Below are 18,982 nucleotides of genomic sequence, written 5' to 3'. Positions count from 1 at the left end.
CCCCCCCCTCGCCTCTTTGCCGGCTTCGGTCTCAGGTCGTCCCTGGACAGTCGGCTGGGTGGCTGAGTGTTCTGGCTTTTGTTCCCGGCTCGGCCTGAGGGGAGGGGTTGGCGGTTCCCTCAGTTGCTGGGCCGGGTTCACCTGGTTCCTTGTCGGTTCTGGTGGCTGCAGCGGCAGTCCCAGTGGTCCGGAACCAGCCAGGTAGCCCAATTGGTTCTGGCTGGCTTCAGGAGCTGCTCGCTGCCATGGCTTCCGCTATGATGCCTCGCTGGAATTCATCCTTCTGCATTGAGAAAATTAATTATTTAATTTCCACATTGGCCTCGTTCTCTACCACTGACGCCCTTCTTGCTTAATTTGTTGCTGAGGTTAGGCTGATCATTGTTTGTGTTCTCTTAGAGCCCATTTGTTTGTCTATCTGTCCTTAGGTTTAAGCTCTAATTTGGATTATATATTTAAGTTATTGTTATTCTCAAGGAATAATTTACTAAGCTAGGTTTGTCTTCGGAATCCGTTTCTTAATTTGTTGTCGCGGTTTAATCCTGTTTTTCCCCTGGGAATTCCCCTTAGAAATGGTAGTGTTAATTTACATAGGTTTCACACTAAATTACTCCTTCATCCTTAAAGATCATTTTGGGACTGAATTTCTCTTTAACATAAATCACAACACCTGTTTTTTTTTTAACCTTATCTGAAGAAATAAATTCCTGGCCTAATTTTTTATTTTGCAGAATTTTCCTGTGGGTTCTTTTTTTTTTTTTTTTTTGCATTTTAAAAAAGATTTTATTAATTTCGTTATTTGTACATTATATCCATATTTCAACACTTCTCATACATTTTGAACTTCCTTCAGCGTCGTTGACATTCATTCGTGTTTGTATCTTTAAGTCACATTCCATCCTTTCATATTGCCATTCGTACCTCCCTTTATACATTATTTCGATTAAACAATACTTGTTAGTTCTTTACAGTGCCTCTTTAAATCCCACTAGCATTGTATTTACAAAACATTTGTTCTCCAGATAACCCACAAATTTCCCCCAGTCTTCAATAAATTTTTGATCCTTTAAATATCTTATTTTCCCTGTTAATTTATCCAACTCAGCATATTCTGTCAGTTTTGCTCTCCACTCTGCAACCGTTGGGATTTCTTCCTGCTTCCACCTCTGAGCTACCACAATTCTGGCTGCCGTAACCGCGTACTGGAAGAGTTTGCAATCCTTTCTCCTAATGTCCTTACCCACAATACCTAATAGAAAGGCTTCTGGCTTTTTTACAAAGGTATAACTTAACATCTTTTTCAGTTCATTGTAGATTTCCTCCCAGAAGCTTTTAACTTTCTTGCACTCCCACCATTGATGGTAAAAGGACCCTTCCTTTTGTTTACATTTCCAGCACTTGTTATCTACCTTGTACATCTTAGCCAGTTTTACAGGTGTCATATACCACCTGTATAACATCTTCATCATATTTTCCTTAAGTAACATACAGGCCGTAAATTTTATATTCACTCTCCATAGCTTTTCCCAGTCCTCCATTTGGATATTATAACCGAAATCCCTTGCCCATTGTACCATCACTGACTTCACTTCCTCATCCTTCGTATTCCACTCCAACAATATTTTATACATTTTTGAGAGGTTTTTATGTTCGTTGTTTATTATCTCTTTTTGGAATGTCGATTCTTTTTCCTCATATCCCCTTTCCTTCACCTCTTTTTTAAACATCTCGTTTATCTGGAAGTAATGCAGCCAGTCCCGTGTAAATACTTTAACCTGATCGTATGATTTAACTTTCCACTTCCCTCCTTCATTAATAACCATATCTCCATACTTCCCCCACTTTTCTTCCATATTAACTTTCTTTACGCTTATTATCTCCAGCGGAGATAGCCAGTGTGGTGTTTTCGGCTCTAAAATATTTTTGTATCTGTCCCAAACCTCTATTAGTGGACCCTTAAAAATATGGCTACAAAATCCCTTGTGCACTCTCTTTTTATCCCTCCATAGGTACGCATGCCACCCAAATTTGTTATTATACCCTTCAAGGTCTAATAACTATTCTCCAACTTTACCCATTCTTTTATCCAACACAGACATGTTGCTTCGTAATACAGTCTCATGTCTGGTAGGGCGAAGCCCCCTCTTTCTGTTGCATCTGTTAACAACTTAAATTTGATTCTGGGCTTCTTCCCTTCCCAGACATATCTAGAGATCGCTTTTTGCCATTCTTTAAAGTTTTTTGTTCCTTTTAATATGGGTAGCGTTTGGAACAAAAATAGCAACTTGGGGAGCACCATCATTTTCACCATAGATATTCTTCTCCAGAATGATAGTTTCATCCTGGCCCAGACCTCCATATCTTTTTTAATTTTATTCCACACCGGGATGTAGTTGTTTTGGTATAAGTCAATGTTTTTGTTGGTAATCCAAATACCCAAATATTTTACCTTTTTAACAACTTCAATTTCAGTTCGTTGCTGCACTATTTCAACCTTATCTTGATCCATATTTTTAACAATCATTTTTGTTTTACTCTTATTCAGTTTAAATCCTGCTAGTTTCCCAAATTCCTCCATCTCGTCCAGAATCACCCTTATGCTTTCTATAGGTTCTTCCACCGTCAGGACCACATCATCTGCGTAGGCTTTAACTTTATACTCGTTTGAACCTAATGTTACCCCTTTAATTTGTTTGTTTTGTCTTATTGCATTCAGTAACACTTCCAGAACCATTATAAAGAGCAGCGGCGAGAGCGGACAGCCCTGCCTCGTTCCTTTACATATTTTTATATCTTCAGTGATAACATTATTGACTATCAGTCTCGCCTTCTGCTCTGTGTAAATTGCCTTTATACCATTTAAGAACTTTTGTCCCACCTCCATAACTTCCAAATTTTTTAACATGAAATCCCAGATTACATTATCGAAAGCTTTCTCCGCGTCTACGAAGATTAAGCTGGCTGGTTTATCGCATCTGTCTGATAGATATTCGATGAGATTAACTATACTTCTTGTATTATTTCTTATTTGCCTGCCCGGAAGAAAGCCTGCTTGGTCTTCGTGTATCATCTTTATTAATATCTTTTTAAATCTTTTGGCAAGAATTCCGGCAAAGATCTTATAGTCCGTGTTTAGTAAGGAGATGGGTCTGTAGTTCTTAACTTGGGTTAGGTCCGAATCTTGTTTTGGAATAATTGTAATAAAAGCCTCTTTCCATGAGTCGGGAATGTCTCTTTCTTTTAAGATGTTATTCATTACTTCGATTAGCGGAGTCATCAACGTATCTTTCATTTCTTTATAATAGCTCGGTGTGAACCCATCTGGGCCCGGTGCCTTTTCTCTTTTCAGTTCTTTTATCACTTCTTCTACCTCTTCTCTACATATTGGAGCATTTAGCTGTTCTTTTTGCTCTAGTGACATCTTCTTCACCATCTTTTCTTTTAGATATCTTTCTATTTTTTTCTTGTTATTCCTTTCTTTATTCCTATATATATAATTGCTCGTAAAAATCCGAAAATCCTTTTCTAATTTCTTTCGGGTCAGTTGTTTCTTCTCCATTTATTAGTATTTTACTGATTATGTTTTGCTCTTTCCTCTTTTTAACTTGCCAAGCAAGCCATTTTCCTGACTTGTTGGCAAATTCAAAATTTTTCTGTCTTAACCTTTTGATATTCCACTCGACCTCCTTATTTATTATCATTGCGAATTGAGTTTGAAGGGACTTTATTTCCTGCATTATCCTTTCGTTGTTCGGTTTTTTAATCAGTTTTTGCTCATTATCCGTAATCTGTCTCAGGATCTCTTTTGACCTTTTTTCCTTATTATTTTTTTTCAAAACATTTTGTTGGATCAAAAGACCCCTCATTACCGCCTTGCTTGCATCCCAAACCACGCTTGTTTTCATCCCTTTATCTGAATTATCCAGAAAGTATTCCAGTAGTTTTTTCCGTATTCTTTCAACAAATTTTTGGTCATCCCATAGATTATCATTTAATCTCCATCTAAAAGTTCGTTCTTCAACTCCCTTTATCTCCATTTCAATTGGGTTGTGATCTGATATGACTTTGGCCTGAATTTCAATTTTTTTAATTCTTGGTGTCAGTTCGTTCGATATCCATATTTGATCTATTCTTGAGAACGATTGATTCGGTTCTGAATAGTATGTGAATTGTTTCTCTAAAGGATGTCTCAGTCGCCATATATCAGTTAGGTTACAGTTCTTAGTCATCGTGAAGAATGTCTTAGGTAGTTTTCCTTCTTTGTTCTTTGATTTTCTTAGTCTGTCCATTTCGGTTGAGACCACGCCGTTCATGTCTCCCATTATTATGATTTTTTGGTCCATGTGTTCAAATAACTTTTCTTCCAGTGAACTGAAAAATTCTGTTTTGTTCCCGTTGGGTGCGTAGACCCCTACTATTATCAATACTTCACCTTGCCATTTAATACGAACCGCTATTATTCTTCCTTCCTCGTCCTTAAACAGTTGGTGGGCTTCAATTTTATTTTTAATATATAATACTACTCCCCTTTTTTTCTCTTTATCAGAAGGGTTCTTATTACATGAGTTTCTTGTAAACATATCACATCTAAATTCTGTTTGTCAACACATGTTGGATTTTATGTCTTTTAGGCTGTGAATTGAGTCCATTTATATTCCAAGATAAAACTCTTAATGCCATATTATCTCAGTCCAAATCTGGAGGTCCAATTCCTGCTCCAAGTCCGGATCCTGATCCCGGATCTGCACCTGTGGCTAGTCCAACTCCTGCTCCTGTGTCAAATCCAAAATCACTAGCGTTCTTTTCCATAAATCTTTGTTTTTCTTTGATTGACCTAATTTGATATTTCCTTTGCTTGTATTTAAATGAAAGGCCTTGTGGAAATTCCCAAAGATGCTTTTTCTTCTCAAAGCACTTGTAAGGTCCAGATAATTATTTATCTCAAAGAAATGTCTCTTTCCTTAAGTTGTAAAAAAGCTATTGCTGTTTGAGTATCTTCCTTTGATTTTTCCAAATCCGAAAGTTTAACTGTTTCAATCTCTGATACTTTTGTCTGTAAACCTGCAACTTCTGATTTAACCTCTTGGAGGTCTTTACGCAAAATTCCAAAATCCTTTTTAAATTCCTGGAGACAATTTGTATTAGCTCCGACCTCTGTTGCAAGACTCTGCAAACCCTGCTTATTATCTTTCAAAAACTACTGTATTTGCTCATGGAAAGCCTGGTCTTTAGAGTCTTTTCTTGTTTGTGCCTTTTCCCCAGACTCGCCCGCCATAACACCGCTAGCAACTCAGATTTCCAAGGTCAGAGATACTTTTATTTCAAAAGAGGAATAATACGCTGGACGTCAGACAGCAACTCCAATTTGCAAGTCAAGGCAATTAAAATACAGTCCCAATTTTTCCAACCTGCCCTTAATTATTTTCCCCTTTCACTCCTCAAACAATTCATATAGAGATATGTTGCCAGTTTTTACTTTAAGGGTTAAAATGTCTCAGTTCAGACCTCTGCAGCAACTTCAAAGTATCCAAGTAGAAAACGAAAGTAACAAGCATTCTGTGCTGGTCCCGAGGGTTAACCGTGTGGTGAGGTCTGAGTCCAGTCCGAGGTCGAGGGTGCGGTATGGAGGCTGTCCGTCAAAGCTGAAGCGGGGTCCAAGGCAGGGAGTTGGGTGAGGTCAGGAACTCTGGCAGAAGAGCAGGACAGGGTTCAAGCAGGAACTAGCAACCAACAATGTTGCTCCCGCAACTTGGGACTGGGGCCAGCTGGCTTTTATCTGCCTTGAGGCATAGGGCGGCCCCGATCCTCAGGTGACTCGCCTCTCCTGGCCTGGAGGTGAGCACTCCTCCTGCGAGAACTTAGTTCTCTCTTCCCTGAGCCTGAGCTCAGGAGAGGCTGGAGGGTTACTGGACCCAGAGGCAACCTCACCTTCCCCTGATGGGGCTGAGAATGGAACACCCGCAGGCAATGGGTCCTCACTCAGCTGACGCCTGCACCTGAGGATCCAGCACAGGGGAGGACCTTTCAGGCTCAAGCCCCCAAACCCCAGCTCAGCTGGTTCTGGAGGTGGGGACTCCTGTGCAGGTTGGGATTCCTCAGGTTCAGCCTCCGAGTCTGAATCCCAGGCCATCACACATTCCTTCTATTGTTACATCACAATGGCTGCCCGCCGCTCTGACCGGGTCACCGCTTCCAAAGAGTCAAGCGGCTTTTAAAGAGCTTTTGCAAGTATTTCAGTAATGTTAAATTCTCTTCCCCCCCTTCACCTGCTTTTTTGGGGGGCCTGTTAATAGATTCAGTCTTTGGAAGTTTAAAAGTCTCTGAATCTTTTCACTTGGCTTCGGCAACGTCGCTGCTCTCCCATTCTCTCAGCAGGTAGGGACTGACTTCCGTTTTTAAATTCCCTTACCCGTGTCCAGATTGTTCCAAATTTTAATCCAAATGTAAAAGGTACCTATGGTGCAGTCCTTAGCATTGGAAAAATTGACCGCTAATGCCTCAGTCTTGCAGCTTCGTACCATCAAAGGAAGTGTTCCATCCGTTTCGCCGCAGCGCCAACCCCCTCACTCTCGGTGCTCAAAACAGAGCTTGCTGGGGAGGGGGGACTCATCTTTTGATGCCCGCCAGATCCCATGTCCTCAAAATGCTCAATTTGAGGTTTTTCCTGGGGGTCCGCTACGCTGGAGCAGTTTTCCCTGCCTTTGATGTACCAAGGTCTACGACGAAGAGACCCCTGACTAATGGCATGCAATCAACCGGAAGCTGAAGTTATTGTTATTTTCAAGGAATAATTTACTAATCTAGGTTTGTCTTCGGTGTCCGTTTCTTAATTTGTTGTTGTCGTGGTTTAATACTACTTTTTCCTTGGGAATTCCCCTTAGATATGGTAGTTTTAATTTACATAGGTTTCACACCAAATTACTCCTCACAGGCCAATCTATTAATCCTTCGGTGGGTTGAACACTTTATTAACTGACGTTTTCCTTTCTTAATTTCCTTCCTAACCATTTGCTGGCAGGATAAAAAAGTAAAAAGAAACACTTGTGGAACCAACTCTTCCGCCACCCTATGGTAGAGGGATTCTGCAACCTCACGCAGAGGCTTGCCTTCCTTTGCCAGTGAGATGCTGCTGCTGCTGCTGTGACGAGGGCCTGCTCGTCATAAAATAATCAGTCTCACGCCAGGATGGATTGAAAGGGCCTAACCAGCCTCAAAGCTTAACTAACTGCTAAAAAGCTGCTGCAGCCCAACATTTATTATGAACAGTAAAAAACTTACAACATTGTATCAACTCTGCAGATAAATACAATACCATACATGGAAATCACCCCATTATCAGGCTACACTATATGGACCAATCACTGGCCTAGCATGAGGTGTTCACGCGCTGATCATGCCCAGCACAGCCTGCCCTGCCAAAAGGTCAGGCTGCAGTAAATTTGCACCCATTTTACCACATAGGCATTAACAACCATTTTCCTACACTGCTGCTGCTGCAATTTCCTAGAGTGAACCCAAAGCCCTTGGCTCCAGGGGGAGCTCTGTCCTGCAGCCGTACAGGCTTGAGCACACTGTCTCCTTACAGAGGGCTGTCGAAATCAGTCGGGCAGGTCCAGTGACTGGGCTACTCTCCACTGCCTAGTTGGAAAGGCTGGTTTGGTTCCTTAACTTGGCTCAGTGAATGTTTCTCCTTCAGAATGGAAATCAATATGGCATTTCTCACTTGTTGAAACAGAGCTGGTGCCCTACATCCCTTGCTGTATGGTTTGCACACAACGATTCTTGCCACCACCTCTTCCTTGCAGACAAGGGGATGGATTTTAGGTGTGCGGCAGCAACAAGAGGCCCGTGCAATGACTGGGTTAAAGGTTCAGATCATGCTAGCAGGAAGGACATTCCCAGTCCCGTTATGCGACTTATTACAATTGGATATTGCAATTCGGGTTTCAAACCTGCTTACAGCCCTTAAATGCATCCCTTACGCATACAGAGTATCAGACTTTAGGGGCTGGTTCTCCTCCATCTTTGGGAATCTTTCTTTAATTTGATGCAATCTATGGATTCTTTTGACTATAAATCCCCTCCACCGCCTAGTTTGGAAGGCTGGTTTAGGCTCAGTGAATGAAACCATGGGAAAGAACAGAAGGAAAGAAATGTCTCTCTCTCCTTCAGAGTGGATGCCCCTGAAGTGCCCCTGAAGTCAGTCGGGCATTTCTCACTTTTTGAAACAGGGCTGTAATAAGTAAGGAATATGGACACAGGAGAAATACTTTATTATGAAAGAATTTGATAGGTTTAAGCAACAAGTTAGTTAATCCCAAATGAAGTATGGAGACGATGGGAGGTTAGATGTATTTTAAGATGTATTTATTGTCATGGCAGAGGGGCCATGCCCCTTCCAATCAGGCCAGAACTTACCTTAATCCGGCCACCTGGACACGCTCCTGATGATCCTGGAAGGAAGAAAACCAAAAGAGGCTTGGACCAAAGGGGTTGTGGCGATCACACAGGGTCCCCGGACATTTCACCGTCTACTGATCCCTGTGCCACCACTTGATTTCTCGCTGCCCCCACCCAGGCCTACCTGGTACAATACTGAGTCAGGACAGTGCTAAATTGGAACATAAACTTCTCTTTATTTATTGCAGTTTAAGAAGTGTGCGGTTTCATAAATGGTATCGGTCATTTAAAATCATGGGGTGCCTATCCAGACCTACAACTTCCGCTACCTGCTCTCTCACTAAACCACCTGTGGTGATCACACAGGGCCCCTGGGCGTTTGATGGTCTATTGACCCTGTGCCACCACTGTGATTGCTTTCCCGCTGCCACCAATCTGTTTCTCTCGGATACACACAGAGTCCAGACAGTTGTTAATATTAAATCAAATAAGCAAGTTTATTTTATAAGCCTTAAGTTTATGGTTTCAGATAATTTTTCTTGTCAGTTTCTTAATCTTAGTTTCTATACCGGCTTATACCTTTCCTAATAACTGCTAACTGTCTGACTCCTATCAGTTTTCCTCTCTCCCTCACAACACAACTCGACCAACCCACAGACTTATCCTCCCTCTTTTCCAATTCCCAACTCTCAACTGACTTCCATGCAACTCCAATTCTAACTCCTCCCCTTGGGTTCCCACTGGCCAAACACTTCACACTCATTTAACCCTTTCCTTATGACCCACCTAGGAGGCAAACGCCCCACCACCTCTCTGATATTTACTTGTCTTCCTAGCCCCTAACTGTTCCCGACTCAGCTTATTTTGCTACACTAACTCAACCTCCCCAAAAACTCTATCCCAATTCACTCCCACTCCAACCAATCACCCAACTCCCAATTCACTCCCACTCCAACCAACCAACCAACTCCCAACAAACTCCCCCTTTGCTCCTCCCAGAGCTGGTTTTATAGTCCCTCTGACTCCACCCCCTGAGTTCTGATTGGGTAACCTGTTTAACTATTTCACCTCCAGCACTCTCATGTTAACATCACAGGGGTCAGCCTCTTTTCTTTGGCCTTAGCCCCACCCCTGGCCAGAGGGTGGATCAAAGGCCAGCCCAAGCGGGTGGGAGGCACCTGCCCAGGTGAGCCCCGCTCGGTGCCGCAAACCCTGCCCACCTGTGGGGAAGGGAGGGCGGAAATTCTGACAATAGGTATCGGTCCTCTTGTCAAATGAACGCTTATTTCCTGTTTGGGAGCATCTAGGATTTCATTAGCTGAGGCCGCCTGTGATGTAGTAGGATGCAAAGCCGAAGCATCCATTGCACAAGCTTGATCCTGTTGTGTTTTGGGGGGCTGGGGACTAGAAGATGTCTCTGACAACCCTGTAAAAGAAACATGATCCTCACTGACATATCTCAATTCTGGGCTGAGCTCTGAAGGTTTTTGTGTTGTCCAGCAGGGCCAAAATTGACGAAGTTTGCTGACCCCTGCCTTAGAAAAAAGCACACCAAGAACTCAGACCCATGGAAGTTTCAATAATGGGAGTGGTCCCTACTCACAAATCTATAGTCAATAGTGACAAGAAGCAATCCATTCCAAAGTACGTATTCTGACAAGGATTACAAACTCTTCTTAAATGAGCGTTTATTTCCTGTTTGGGAACATCCAGGATTTGATGAGCCGAGGCCGCCTGTGATGTAGTAGGATGCAAAGCCGAGGCATCCATTGCAGAAGCTTGATCCTGTTGCGTTTTGGGGGCTGGGGACTAGAAGATGTCTCTGACAACCCGGTTGTTCTTTCCTTTTTTTAATCTGCCAAGCCAACCATTTCCCTGATTTGTTTGCAAACTCAAAATTCCTGTTTCATTCTTTTAATATTCCATTCATTAACTGTTAAATCTATTTTTTTGATTGTCACATCTATTTTTTTGTCCATCTGTTCTAGTTTTGTCTCTATTTTTCTCACTTTTTGATTTCTGATTTGATTTCTGCAGACATCTTTAATATGTCCCCTTTTAGCTCTGATTCTTGCCTTGAGCTCTTTCTTTCCCCCGCTTTTGCCCCTTCACTTTTTTTCTGTGTATGAGACATTCCTAATATTAAATATTAACTTCTTGCCACTTGTATGGCTAATCCAATCTGTGCTCCGAAAATCAGGGAGCTAAAGTAACAAATCGTTCCAGTAATCTTCTTGCCACTTGTTTGGCTATTCCCAATATCTCAATTAAAAAACTCAAAAAACTATAAAGAGGAACCCCTAAAGTCCCCCCCAAAAAAGCCTCCCAGGAAACATGAAAAAACGAAAGCAAGAGTCCAGCAAAAAAATAAAAATAAACCTTATAATCCACGGAAAAAGAAAAACCCATAAATAAATCTGAATATCCAAATATGGTCCCGTAATCCAGTCCACTCCTAATATTCCTCAGAGAAAAGGGAAGAGAGTCCCCCAATCGGAGAACCAAAATGGCGCTGCTTATTCTTCTGTGTCACAAAAATTAAAGCAAGAAGGAGAGGGGTATACAATCTCCAAGAAAGAAAAACCACCATCCAGGTCCTGTAAGTTCACTTAAAAGATAACGAAGATAACGAAAAAGAACAGCTTTTGTCTTCTTATACCCTGTCGCTTAATCCATCCCTCCTCCCCATTAAAAAAAACCAGTATAACAAAGGTTTTAGAGGCACTGTCTGACTGTTACGCAGATCTTTTGAAATCGAAAGTAAAAAAGTACGAAGGTCCTTTCCCCGACGTTCCCAGAAAATTCACAAAGAAAGACTACCAAATAAAAACACTGCTTAACTGCTCTTTATCTCTTAACATTAATCATAGTCCGTTAAGAAGCAAAAAATTCAGATCGCCAAAATAAAATCCGTTACTTGCGATTTTGTCCCGTTATGTGAATACTTCTTGTGTGTAATTAGAATTCCAGACAAGGCTGACCACCTTTTTTCCGCCTCGCCCACATCGAATTATCTCTAATCTGTATTTTATATCCTTTTTAGTCCTTTCAAATTTGAATTCTTATTGTTTGAGAGCCGATCGCTTCTGCACACAAGCTTGGGGCTTCGCTCTTGGAGGATAGAAATGGCGTCCCGCTGCCTGCCTTTCTTTTTTTTTTTAAAATAAATTTTTATTCATTTTCCAAACACATAATAAAAAACAAACAAAACACACAACAAAAACATACAAACATTTAAACATGTATAATTTCATAATCTTATTTTCGTGCACCTTCTTTCCCCTGACTTCCCCATACCTCCCTTTCGCTGCATCCTTGTTTTACATTTCTTTAGCAACTCCTCCAGTCAATTAACTGTTTAATTCCCTTTCATTAAATTTTCTTTAACTTATTAGTTACAGCTGTAATTCTCTATTTCTTATTCCTTGACATCTTAACACTCCTCAACTTTACAACAATTTTTAAGATATATTTTAAATTTCTTCCAATCCTCTTCCACTGTCTCTTTCCCCTGGTCACGGATTCTGCCGGTCATCTGTGCCAGTCCCATGAAGTCGATCACCTTTGTCTGCCATTCTTCCAGAGTAGGTAGTTCTTGTGTCTTCCAATACTTTGCCAAAAGGATTCTTGCTGCTGTGGTAGCGTACATAAAAAACGTCCTATCCTTCTTCGACACCAATTGGCCAACCATGCCCAGGAGAAAAGCCTCAGGTTTCTTAGGAAAGGTCCACTTAAGGACTTTCTTAATTTCATTATAGATCATTTCCCAAAAGGCTTTAATCCTCGGGCAGGTCCACCAAAGGTGGTAAAAGGTACCTTCAGTCTCATTACATTTCCAACATTTGTTATTGGGCAAATGATATATCTTTGCAAGCTTGACTGGGGTCATGTACCACCTGTAGATCATTTTCATTATGTTTTCTTTTAAGGCATTACATGCCGTAAATTTAACACCAGTGGTCCATAACTGTTCCCAGTCCGCAAACATAATGTCATGACCGATATCTTGTGCCCATTTAATCATAGCTGATTTCACCGTTTCATCCTGTGTATTCCATTTCAACAGCAAGTTATACATTCTTGACAGATTCTTAGTATTGGGTTCTAACAATTCTGTTTCTAACTTTGACCTCTCCTTCTGAAATCCTATTTTCCTGTCCTGTTTAAATGTCTCATTTATCTGATGGTAATGCAACCAGTCTCGTACTTTGGACTTTAATTTCTCATAACTCTGTAGTTTAACCTTTTCACCATCATATTCTAAAATTTCACAATATTTTGGCCATTTAGACTCCATGTTAAGTTTTTTCACCTCCTTAGCTTCCATTGGTGACAACCACCTGGGAGTTTTACTTTCCAATAAATCTTTATACCGCATCCAAACGTTGTATAATGCTTTCCTAACAATATGATTTTTAAAACCCTTATAGACTTTTGCCTTGTCGTACCATAAGTATGCATGCCAACCGAAGCTATTATCATACCCATCCAAGTCCAAAATGTCTGTGTTTTCAAGAAGTAGCCAGTGTTTCAACCAGCAGAAAGCTGCCGATTCATAGTAGAGTCTTAAGTCTGGCAGGGCAAAGCCCCCTCTATCTTTTGCATCAGTTAAAATCTTGAATTTTATTCTGGGCTTTTTGCCCTGCCAAACAAATTTAGATATGTCTTTCTGCCACTTCTTGAAACAGTCCATCTTGTCCAAAATCTGCAACGTCTGAAATAAAAATAACATTCTAGGCAATACATTCATCTTAATAACAGCAATTCGGCCTAACAAGGAAAGCCTCAACCTTGACCATATTTCTAGGTCTTTCTTTACTTCCGTCCAACATTTTTCATAATTATCCTTAAATAGGTTCACATTCCTAGATGTTAAGTTTACCCCCAGGTACTTCACTTTTTTCGTTATCACCAAGCCTGTTTCACTCTGAAATCTCTCTCTTTCATCCGTTGTTAGATTTTTTTCCAGCACTTTCGTTTTCTGTTTGTTCAGTTTAAATCCTGCTACTTGACCAAATGTCTCAATTAGTTCTAATACTCTTTTAGTACTAGTGTCTGGCTGTTGCAAGGTCAATACTAGATCATCTGCAAATGCCCTTAGCTTGTAGTGTCTGACTCCGACCTGAACTCCTTTAACCAACTGGTCTCTTCTAATCATGTTTAACAAAACCTCCAAGGGGATATTGGGCATCCCTGTCGTGTACCTTTTTCTATAGGTATTTCTTCCGTTACCACATTATTTACAATTAGCTTTGCTTTTTGTTTAGAATATATTACACCTATACCGTTTTCAAAACCTTGGCCTACCCCCATCCCTTGGAGATTTTTCTTCATAAAGCTCCAACAAATATTGTCAAAGGCTTTCTCCGCATCCACAAAAATTAAAACGGCCTTCCTGTTAATGTCCACTTCTAACAACTCCAAAATGTCTATAATGTTCCTCACATTGTCTGACATATGTCTCCCTGGGAGAAAGCCGGTTTGGTCCTTATGAATCTCCCCTAACAACACTCTCTTCAATCTTTTTGCCAAAATATCTGCAAAAATTTTGTAATCCACATTAAGTAAAGATATAGGGCGGTAGTTTCTGACCTGGTTCTTTTCAGTCTCTGTTTTCGGTATAAGTGAGATAAAAGTCTCTTTCCACAATTCAGGTGCCTTTTTCCCCTCCAAAATTTCATTACAGACTTCCTTCAGTGGTTGTATTAACCATTCCTTCAGCGCTTTGTAATATCTAGCGGTCAAACCATCTGGTCCTGGTGATTTTCCCAATTGCATGTTCTGAATCACACCCTCTATTTCTTGTTCTGTTATTTTCTCATTCAAGGTCATTTTACTTTGTTCTGAAATTTTTGGTAGTCCGTATTTTTTAATAAATCCTTCTATTTCTTGTTCGTTAACTGGCCCTTGTGCATATAATTTCCTGAAAAAACTTTGAAAACAAATACTTATCTCATTAGGTTTGTGGATAATCTTTCCATCCATTTCTAAACTTGTCACAGTGTTCAATTTTTGCCTCTTTTTCAGTTGCCATGACAGAAGTTTCCCACATTTGTCTGCTGATTCAAATGTCTTTTGTCTCATTTGCTTTATTTTCCATTCTATCTCTTGATTCATCAGTTCCATATATTGCATCTGGTAATACTTTATTTCTCTCAAAATCTCATGAGACTTTGGTTTAGACCTCAATTTCTTTTCCCCTTCTTTCATTTTTTCCAAGATTTTTTCTTTCCTCTCATTTTGTTTTTTCCTCTTTATAGAGTTCTGTTGAATTAGGAAACCTCGCATCACGGCCTTACTTGCGTCCCAAATTGTTCTTTTCTCCACTTCTGTTCTCAAATTTATCTCAAAGTAATCTTTCAATGTTTTTGGGGCCTTCTTATAAATCTCTTCATCTCTGAATAGGGTGTCATTCATTCTCCATCGAAAGGATCCAGTTGTTGTTAATTTCATCTCCATCTTTACCGCATTATGGTCGGAGCAAGTTTTTGGGCAGATTTCTACTTTTTTTATCCTTGGCGCCAGACTACTAGTTACCCAGATTTGGTCAATTCTTGTCCATGTCATTTTTGCTTCAGAGAAAAACGTTCCCTCTCTCTCAATAGGGTTCCTTGTTCTCCAAATGTCAATCAAGTCCATAGTTTCAGTCATCTCAAAGAAAGTCTTTGGTAGTCTCCCTTCCTTGGAAATCACTTGTCTTTGTGCTTTGTCCATGTTTGTGGAGACCACTCCATTCATATCTCCCATCATTATTATTTTATAGTCTAGATAGTCCATTAAAGTCTCATGCAACTTCTTAAAAAATTCGGCCTTTCCATCATTTGGTGCATATATTCCAACTATCAAAATTTTTTCTCCTTGAATTTGTATTTCAATTGCCAGGTATCTTCCTTGTTCATCTTTAAATATCATTTTTGGAGCCAATTTTTCTTTTGCATAGATCACCACACCTCTTTTCTTAACTTTATCTGATGAGATAAATTCCTGTCCAAGTCTCTTATTTATCAGCAATTTTCTATGTATCCTGGCCACATGGGTTTCTTGTAAACATATTAAGTCTAAATGTTCTCTCTTCAAAATATGAAAAACTTGACGTCTTTTTCGGGGAAGGTTCAAACCGTTACAGTTCCAACTAAGAAGTTGCAGAGACATTTTGTTATTAAGTACCTGTTCCTCCAACTGCTCCAAGCTTTTGTTCGTCCTCCGATGGTGGGATGAGTCCAAATGATAAGTTTGCAATATCTGTCGATCCTTTTTCTTCTGTTATTGCCTCTAATGTTCCTTTCTGCAGGTCTTCCAGGTATCTCTCCAAAAACTGTTCTTTGTCTTGGATTGTTCTTATTTTAACCTTCCTTCCTTTGAAATTAAAAGACAGTCCTTGTGGAAACTCCCACCTGAAAGGTATGATATTTTTCTTCAGCAGGTAGACCAAATCTTTATAGAAGGCTCTCACCTCCAGGATATATTTAGGGATATCTTTAAAAATCTGTACTTGACAATTTTGAATCTCCAATGCCTTTTGGTAATGCAGGTTCAATATTTTGTCTCTTCTTTAGATCTCAGTGTAATTAGACAATCCCTTGGCTTCTTTCCTTGCCTCCTGCCCAGCCGAAAAGCTGTTGTTATTTCAAATTCTTCTTCTTCCTCCCATTCTTGCCAAAATTCTGAAAAATTTTGTGTAAGGAATTCCACAAGACTATCTCCCTCATTCTCAGGAACCAGTCTTAATTTCAGGTTTTTCTCCTTTCTCTGTAGTTCCAATAGGGACAAGGTTGCATCATGTTCATTCACTTTTTTTGTAATCGGCGCAAGCTTTTCCCTTGTCTCCTCTGCAGTATTTTTTGCACTTTCAGCAATCTTTCGTGTTTCAGAACTTTCTTGGATTAATTTATTAATAGAATCTGTGTTAGATGTTACACTTGCAGTATTCAAGTCCAGTCTTGCTGTCAGTTCTGTCAATTTTTTTGAATTCTCTATAGACAACTTTGTCAGTGCTTCCAAAGATTGATTTATTTTGAGCAGTGCCTGTGTCATCGATTCCATAGATGCTGTTGCTGCCTTTTCCTGTGCAACTGGTGTTGTGCCTGGTATTGAGCCCCTTTTCTTTTGTGCTTGTTTTGTTTTAGCTCTAGTTACTATCTCTTCTGCTGGGCCGCTCATATCCTCAAGGTCGTTCTCACAGGAAAAACTTGCCAGTGGAAAATCCCACTGTTTCTTTTTCAATGTAACAGTTTCTCTTTAAACCCTCTAGAGGGAGCATTCAGTTGTATCCAAATGGAAAGAAACAAAGAAGCAAGGAAACATAGAGCAACGAACGAAGAGTTCAAAAGTCCATACTGTAAATCCACACTTTTTCAATGTAACCAGAAGTTCAGCAAAGTAATTCCATTAAAGTCCAGTAATTTTCTTTCAGACAAAACCCCCACTTTGTATCCAGTCTAAGCTGACAGTTCACTTTCCCGGTGCCTTGCTCAGGCAGCCCGACCTGGGGAGTTCGGCAGTGAAAGGTCTTTTTTCTCCAGTTAATTTCACACAGGTTACTAATGTCCAATTTTTCTTCCCCCCCTTCTCCTGCCTATTGGGGGGAAGTTTAAGTCCAATGTCAGGTTTAACAGCTTAGAAGCTATTTTTCTTTCAAATACAGCTTACTCTTTCGTTGCTTTATTTGTCATGCAGTTCGGGGAGGCAGACTTCCTTAGTTTATGCCTTTCCCGTTTTCAGCCAAATTTCAAAGTTTAACTTTAAATGTCCCGTTCAGTCCCTTGGTCTTACTCACAGGTGTTCCGATCGAATTTCAGTTTCAGGAAGGAATCGGCGCTCTCCGTTCATGGCGACGCGGCTTCACTCCACGGGCTGGGTTGCGACTCTCAGCACCACGCTCACACCCGATGCCGCTCCGGAGCCTTTAAAAAGGCTCTTTCGCAGTACCGGGGGGCGCAAAAGGTGCCCACCGAGTCTCCTTGTTCACAGGCTTCTGCGCCTGTGATTTTAGGGGTCCCCCGCTCGCCGTAGCGGGGCAGACCCGAACTCACGGAGCAGTCCTGCCTCGGAGCTCGAGGCAAGGACCGCCATTAAACGCTGGCGCCGACCGGAAGTCCCGCTGCCTGCCTTTCTATCCCACCGCTCTCGTCGCCTCCAAAGGAGGTTACCTGGCGGCCGGGGGAATCGCCAAACGGCCGTGCCGGAAACCTGCCCCCTGGATCTTCTTCCAGGGGTATTTTGGGGGCTGTGGCGCCCTTGCAGTACCCCCTTTTTCCTTCCAAGAGCTGGATTCCCTCTCCAGAGAGAAAACCCACTTGTATTCGCTCCTGCGATCAACCGGAAGTCCGATCCTGTTGTGTTTTGGGGGGCTGGGGACTAGAAGATGTCTCTGACAACCCAGTAAAGGAAACATGATCCTCACTGACTTATCTCAATTCTGGGCTGAGCTTTGAAGGTTTTTGTGTAGTCCAGCAGGGCCAAAATTGACAAAGTTTCCTGAGCCCTGCCTTTGAGCATCTCCTGAGAGTTCTTGGCTGTCCTCAGCTCTCCGGACACAATCCAACTCACAGCTCTGCTATTTAACTGTTTGCTGGCAGGTGGGGGGGGGACGGGATACTCAGTGACTCAACTTGCTCAGTAAACAAACTTTTCCGTCACACCGGTAAGTAAAAATCAATAAAAATCTGAGTTTCTGCCCCCCTCAACAAAAATCTTGACTGCGTCCTACTGATAGAATTGTATCTATTTCAATCTTTTGTTTTCCAATAGAACATGCTTTATTTATAATTTTCATACTTGATGGAAAATGCAATTACATAAAATGACAAGAGCATAATGAAATATTGCTGAAGCAGAAAAACAGAGCAAGCAGCTCTCCCAGCCTTACCCATTGCCACCCCACCAGCGCCCTTACTTGACCCAAATGGTTTTCTTCTGTCACGCAGGCACAGTCTCTCAATTCACTTGCTGTCGCGCACCTTTTCCTGCCTTTACCAGTCTGATTTTGTAGTGGCTGAGTCTCCTTATACCTCTTCAGAAATGCCACCTTTGGTTAAGTTTCCACCAATTTTTCTTCTAATTTCTTCATAACTGTAGCCTTGTTCACTTAATAGTACTATTTTAAATCACTTTCTGGGTGACCAATCAGCTCTTTCTGCCATTTCTTTAATTTTACTATGTTTTACAAGCTCCCTAAATGAAAGAACACTGAAAAGATCAACCAACTTGATAGCAATCACATAACTCACTGACAAATGTCCTCCTCTCAGCTCCAGTACTTAACATCAATAGCTGAATCCTACTGTGACCTGTTTAAATCATTGCCCAAACAAGATGACAGACTTTTTTCAGGACAAAACACAACAAAAGGGGTAGTTGCTGCCACCACTCCTTTGTCCGGGGATAGCCCAGAATATTAACTCAAGGGAGAAGGTTACTCTTCCTGGTTACCAGCTACCCCCACCCTGCAATTGCTTCCACAAAATGCAGCCAGGAATTCAACAGATTCAGTAGGAGGCTAAGTGGTCAGACTTTGTGGATTCAGGCTTTCCCCAGAAAGGCACACAGAACAAATAGGAAAATCCTCTTTTTAAAATTTATT

Source organism: Podarcis melisellensis (genome assembly GCF_964234715.1).
Source record: "Podarcis melisellensis genome assembly, chromosome: 6".
Lineage (NCBI taxonomy): Eukaryota > Metazoa > Chordata > Lepidosauria > Squamata > Lacertidae > Podarcis > Podarcis melisellensis.
The sequence above is the reverse complement of the archived record's forward strand: the minus strand, read 5'-3'. Positions refer to the sequence as shown.